The sequence below is a fragment of the Elaeis guineensis genome, chromosome 15, assembly GCF_000442705.2.
Source record: "Elaeis guineensis isolate ETL-2024a chromosome 15, EG11, whole genome shotgun sequence".
Classification (NCBI taxonomy): domain Eukaryota; kingdom Viridiplantae; phylum Streptophyta; class Magnoliopsida; order Arecales; family Arecaceae; genus Elaeis; species Elaeis guineensis.
In genome coordinates, this window is record NC_026007.2 from 39,542,670 (window position 1) to 39,549,654 (window position 6,985).

Sequence of the window (6,985 nt, forward strand, 5' to 3'; positions counted from 1 at the left end):
GCCCTCTCTTCCCATTCGATGGGGTCTCCTATGGCGGTAGGGGTGCCGATGCAATTATATCCCATGCCGATGAAGCAGCAAAAAGATTTAATTAAAAAATTTATCATGAATGTGTTAGATTAGATCTAAAAAAAAATTTATGATTTATTTTGAGTTATTTTCTGTCATGAAATGAGCAATAGAATTGCTGTTTATGAAATGTGCTGACCCGTTTGTGAAATGAGTTAACACATTTGGTGAACAGAAAATAAAATCTTTCAAATTTGAAAATTGTTTTCGAAATGCCAAACCCTGACCCATCAGCCCAAGTACTTAATTAAAAGAATTAAGTGTTGTCTAGTAGGTCTAGAATTATGAATTAAGACCTAAGACAATTGCATAAACTTTTGGGTCAATGGGTTGATGAATTAGATCCATAATTGGGTTAGACCTAAGGTTAGTTTAAAAAATGGACGAATTGGAGTAATTAGTCAAATCTAATCAAAAGTTGAATTAGATTAGGTCAAGGATACTCTAGACTCAACTTCAATAGTTGTAGTTGAATGGGTCCATGTCTTTAACTAGACCAAGATGGACTTAATTCATGGCTACGCGGTGGAGCTCTATTTACTAAGTTGATCAAAATTAAAACTAATAAACTGGTTGGTGTCTAAGGTAAGTTCGGCAGTTTTGACCAGTGGTTCTTAAGCGGGAGCTACTCACATTGATTCGATCATTGACGAGTTAATGGCAAATCTCCACCACTGATCTCACTTACCTGGCCAATCTAGTAAGTTAGATTTTGATTAGATCACTTGGTGATTAGAGCTCACCCATGTCATTAGGTAAATCAGTATGACTGATTTAGGTGCTCCTAATGCCAGCTTTAATTAAATCTTTTTTTTAATCTGACTTGGTGAAGTCAGTGGGAGGATTAAAATTGGCTGGATGATTTCTTCTCTACTATTCTTTAATAAAATCCTCAAAATTATTAGGTCTCTAAAATGATTAAGTTATAATGATAACTAAGTCATAGCCTCCCATTAAGTGAATGATAATGAGTCCATTAGTTCAATGATCATTGGAGGCCCAAAGGCCTGGTGCTCATTGGCTAATGGAATTATTATTCATAATATGATAATTTGATTGAGTCTTTCTGATGGTGGTTAGGTTGGCCGGCCAAAGTCGGGCCTGATCATTTATTGGTCCGATTCACTAAATTAAGTCATGTTAATGGTTGGACCTAACCAGATCTTTTCAGTGGAGGTCAAAGCCTACTGATTAGGTTCTGGGGCAAAATAAATTACTAGAAGTTGTTTAGAGAAACAACTGGTTAAGAACCTACCCATAGATGCACATGGGTTGACCAACCAAAGTTGGGATCGTGTGTAGTCTGTGTGGATTCTAGTACCCATTAAGGAATTAAAGTAATTTCTCGAATTGGAGGATGAGGCTACCAGTTCGTAAAAATATTGGGAAAAACTTTAGACTAAAGTCCAAGTCTTTAGTATTAATTTATGTACTAATAGAGGTCTCGTTTTCCTTTAAGCAGCTATGGCCACTACCCTGTCGCTCCGATCATTATTAGATAATGACAAGCTCATGGGACCCAATTTTGATAGCTGGTATCAAAAATTGAAAATCGTCCTTGAGCATGAACGGATCCTTTATGTAGTAACGGATCCAGCACCTGAGGAGCCAGCTCCGAACGCTAGTAAAGCGATCCGAGATACTTACTTGAAGTGGCTCAATGACCGCACCACCGTTCGATGTATTATGCTGGCAGCAATGAATGACGAGTTCAGCCGAAGGTTTGAGAACGCCCAGCCACAGGAGATGCTTCAAATGTTGAACGACTCCTTTGGCACGCCTGACGACGTTGAAAGGCACAAAACTAGTTGTGCTATTTTCAATGCTCGGATGAGGGATGGGGCCTCAGTCACTGATCATGTACTGTATATGATCGAGATGATTGAGCACCTAAGCAAATTGGGCTTTCCTCTGCACGAGCAGCTCGGTAAGGATGCGATCCTTAATTCCTTGCCCAAGTCCTTCCTCCCATTCCTTACTCATTTTCGAATGACAAAGCCTGCAGTAAACTACCACGGATTATTGGGGTTGCTGCAGAACTTTGAGAAGGATCACCAACTCCATAAGGAGTCGGTGAATGTAGTGGGAGGGTCTTCTTCTCGTCGTCAACCCTTTGGGAAGGGGAAGAAGAACAATAAGAAAAAAAATAAGAAGGTGCAATCTCATGCTGGGACAGTAGCACGGGGTCATACCAAGAAGCGCAAGCATGACCAGAGCCAGGCGGAGTGCTTCTTTTGCAAGAAGCACGGGCATTGGAAGAGGAACTGTCCTTAATACATTGCCTCCCTGTACCCGAACAGGCCAAAGAAGAAGCAAGGTAATTATATGATAACTCCTTGCAACTTTTCGATTTGTGATACTACTGTCTGGGTATTGGATACCGGAAGCCCTTATCATATTTGTAATTCGATGCAGGGTCTGCAGGTCAGTAGGAGATTTGATGAAGGCGAGAGGTTCCTGAATGTTGGAGATGGAAGCAAATTTGATTTGAATTCAAATGTGTAACCTCTTGTCTTTATCCTCTCACGCGGATAAGACACGTTCGACGTTGTTTTAAAAAGAGGAGAAAGGTGGGACGTGTGTAGAAAAATCAGGAGAGAAACTTTGGGGCATGAGGAAGGCTTCTGCATAAGGTGAAGGTCCAAAACCTTCCGAGAGAAAAAGAAAGAAAAGAGAGAAAATTGGGCGTAGGGTTTTTGGTAAGTACCCTAGGGTTTCTACCTAGGGTTCGGGAAGTGAGATTGGTATGCCACGAGTGTCGTGAGTCCACCAAATTTTAGAGAGAGATCCATCAGCCTCTCAAGTAACTGTACAGACAATCCGGAGCATCCGAGAAGTCGGCACACATCGATCGAAGGAGTTCGATCAACATCTGCCATCAAAAGGGTGAAATCACGAACTAGCATTCGTGAGGAGCTGATCAGACGGGAGCTTCGTGTGGACGATCCACAGAGGCCAGACAGTTGGGTGGCTGCAACGTGATGATCAGAGCCCTCCGACGGTGATCAGATTGCGGTGATCGACTACCCGCAAAAGGTGATGTGTTCTGAACACAGTACTGTAAAACGTTTACTGATTCAAATTTGAATTTCAAATTTAAATGCATGCTGTTGTATCATATTTAGATCCTAGTGTAGGATTAATTAGTATTAATTAATGAGATTAATTAATAATTCTACTGTAAAATAGTAATTTTGAAAAAGTTTTAAAATTATCATTTTGCCCCTGCACTAAATTTTCGCTCAACATTTGAAGCATCTCCTGCGGCTGGGCATTCTCAAACCTGCGGCTGAACTCATCATTCATTACCGCCTGCATTATGCATCGAACGGTGGTGCAGTCGTTGAGCCACTTCTGGTAAGTGTCTCGGACCATCCCTCTAGTGTTCGGGGCTGGCTCCTCGGGTGCCGGATCCATTACAACATAAAGGATCCACTCATGCTCAAGGATGATTTTTAATTTTTGATACCAGCTATCAAAATTAGATCCCATGAGCTTGTCATTATCTAATAATGACCGGAGCGACAGGGTAGTGGCCATAGCTGCATAAAGAAAAACCAAACCTCTATTAGTATATAAATTATTAATACTAAAGACTTGGACTTTAGTCTAAAGTTTCTCTCAATATTTTTACGAACTGGTAGCCTCAACCTCCAATTTGAGAAATTACTTTAATTCTTTAGTGGGTACTAGAATTCACACAGACTACACACGAGCCCAACTTTGGTTGGTCAACCCATGTGTATCTATGGGTAGGTTCATAATCAGTTGTTTCTCTAAATAACTTCTAGTAATTTATTTTGCCCCATAACCTAATCAGTAGGCTTTGGCCTCTACTGAAAAGATCTGGTTAGGTCCAACCATTAACATGACTTGATTTGGTGAATCGGACTAATAAATGATCAGGCCCGACTTTGGCCGGCCAACCTGACCATCATCAGAAAGACTCAAACCAAATTATCATACTATGAATGATAATTTCATTAGTCAATAAGCACCAGGCCTTTGGGCCTCCAGTGATTATTAAACTAATGGACTCATTATCACTCACTTAATGGGAGGCTATGACTTAGTTATCACTATAACTTAATCATTTTTGGGACCTAATAATTTTTGAGGATTTTTATTAAAGGATAGAAGAGAAGAAATTAACCAGTCAATTTCAATTCTCCCACTGACTTCACCAAGTCAGATTAAAAAGGATTTAATTAAAGCTGGCATTAGAAGCACCTAAATCAATCACACTGATTTACCTAATGACATGGGTGAGCCCCAATCACCAAGTGATCTAATCAAAACCTAACTCACCAGGTTGGCCAGGTAAGTGAGATCAGTGGTGGAGATATGCCATTAACTCGTCAGAGATCAAATTAATGCGAGTAGCTCCCACTTAAGAACCACTGGTCAAACTGTCGAACTTACCTTAGACACCAACCGGTTCATTAGTTTTAATTTGATCAACTTAGTAAATAGGGTTCCACCGCGTAGCCATGAATTAAGTCCATCTTGGTCTAGTTAAAGACATGGACCCATTCAACTACAACTATTGGAGTTGAGTCTAGAGTATCCTTGACCTAATCTAATTCAACTTTTGATTAGATTTGACCAATTACTCTAATTTAGTCTATTTCTTTAAGCTAACCTTAGGTCTAATCCAATTATGGACCTAATCTATCTAACCCATTAACCCACAAGTTTATGCTATTGTCTTAAGTCTCAATTCACAATTCTAGACCAACTTGACAACACTTAATTCTTTTAATTAAGTATTTGGGTTGATGGGTCAGGGTTTGGCATTTCGAAAATAATTTTTAAATTTGAAAGGTTTTATTTTTTGTTCATTAAATAGGTTGACTCATTTCATAAATAGATCAGCACATTTCATAAATAGCAATCCTATTACTAATTTTATAACATAAAATAACTCAATCAAAATAAATCATGAATATTCCTTTAGATCTAATCTAACACATTCATGATAAATCTTACAATTGAATCTTTATAATTAAGTCCTTTTGCTGCTTCATCTGTATGGGATATAATTGCAGCGGCACCCCTACCGCCATAGGAGACCCCATCGAATGGGAGGAGAGGGCCTTTAAACCCTACTTTCCTCCTATGATCGGACGACCATGGCAACCAACCCAATTAGATTACTTGCTACTTGGATCAAGTATATCTAAATATACCAATTTCAAAATTTAAATTTTAAATTTTAAATTTTAAATTTTAAATTTTAAATTTTGAATTTCAAATTTCAAATAAATTTCAAATTTCAAATTTTTTAATTTCAAATTTCAAATTTTAAATTTTAAATTTTAAATTTAAATTTTTAGATTACAACTTAATCTATGCATGCAAATTCATATATCATATCTTAGAACCCGCTCTGATACCATTTGAAACGAAATTTGAGTGCAGGGATAAAATGATAATTTTAAAACTTTTTCAAAATTACTATTTTATAATAAAAATAATTAATTAATCTAATTAATTAACATATGTTTACCCTACACTAGGATCTAAATATGATATATAGCATGCATGCATTTAAATTTGAAATTCAAATTTGAACAGTAAATAATTTACTATTCTGTGTACAGAACACAATACCTTTGTGCGGGTAGTTGATCGTCGCAATCTGATCACCATCGAGAGGATCTGATCATCGCAATGCAGTCATATAGTATTTCTGGCCTCTGTGGATCATCCACACGAAGCTCCCGATCTGATCAGCTCCTCACGAGTGCTAGCTCGTTGTAGAGTCCTTTCGACGGTCGATGCTGATTGAACTCCTTTGATCGATGTCTGTCGACTCCTTGGATGCTTTGAATCATCAGCAAGTATGCTTGAGAGGTTGATGAAGCTCTTCCTGAAATTTGATGGGCTCACAACACTCGTAGCTCACCTTCTCACTTCCCGAACCCCAGGCTGAAACCCTAGGGAACTCACTGAAAACCCTGCGCCCACTTTTCTTTCTTTTCTTTCTTTTTCTCTCGGAAGGTTTTGGACCTTCACCTCACACACAAGGATTCCTCACACCCCAGGCTTTCTCTCCAAAAAATTTTACGCACGCCCCATCCTTCTCCTCTTTTTAAAACAACATAGAACGTGTCTTATCCATGTGAGAGGATAAAGATAAGTGGTTGCACATTTGAATTCAAATCAAATTTGAATTCAAATGCAAACCAACTCATCCCTATCCACTTGGGTGTGAGAAGAGAAGGGGTGTGGCTTCATTTGTGCATGGAAAGATTATACGAGAAACACTTTCTCGTGTAGAACATGGGGCACTAAAGAGGATAAGGACATGGCGCATGGATTGGTTGCTCATTCAAATTCAAACTTTCTTTTGAATTTGAATGGCCAACCAATCATCCTTATCCACCTATATCTTGCACAAATGTGGGGCGTGGGAAGGGCTTTGTGTGAGAGAAAATGCATGAGAAGTTGCTTCTCGTGAATTCAAATGGGCATAGAGATGTGAGGTGGCACAGGGATTTGAATTCAAATGGTGGTTTAATCTTAATTGAACCAACCTAATCAAAATAGGTTAAGCATAATTAGACTAAATTAAACTTAATTTAATTAGACTTAATTAGACTCAATAAAATCTTAATCAAATCAGGAATTGACTAAGCCCAAGCCCTGATCAAATCAGAGACCAAACCATCTCGACGATTAGGTAACTCTTAACCTAATTGGGTCAAACCCAACTGAATCCAATTCAATTGGACTTGATCCAAAAATAACTACTCAATCAAATTGAGTTAATTAGCGATCAAATCACTAATTAAACCTCTCATAAATACTGAGTTCAAATTCGATGGGCAATCGGGTATCAAAGTCTATCGATATGAAACCTTGATGGAAGAGTCCCAAACCAGTGGGACTCTTGACCTCGGTACCCAAAATG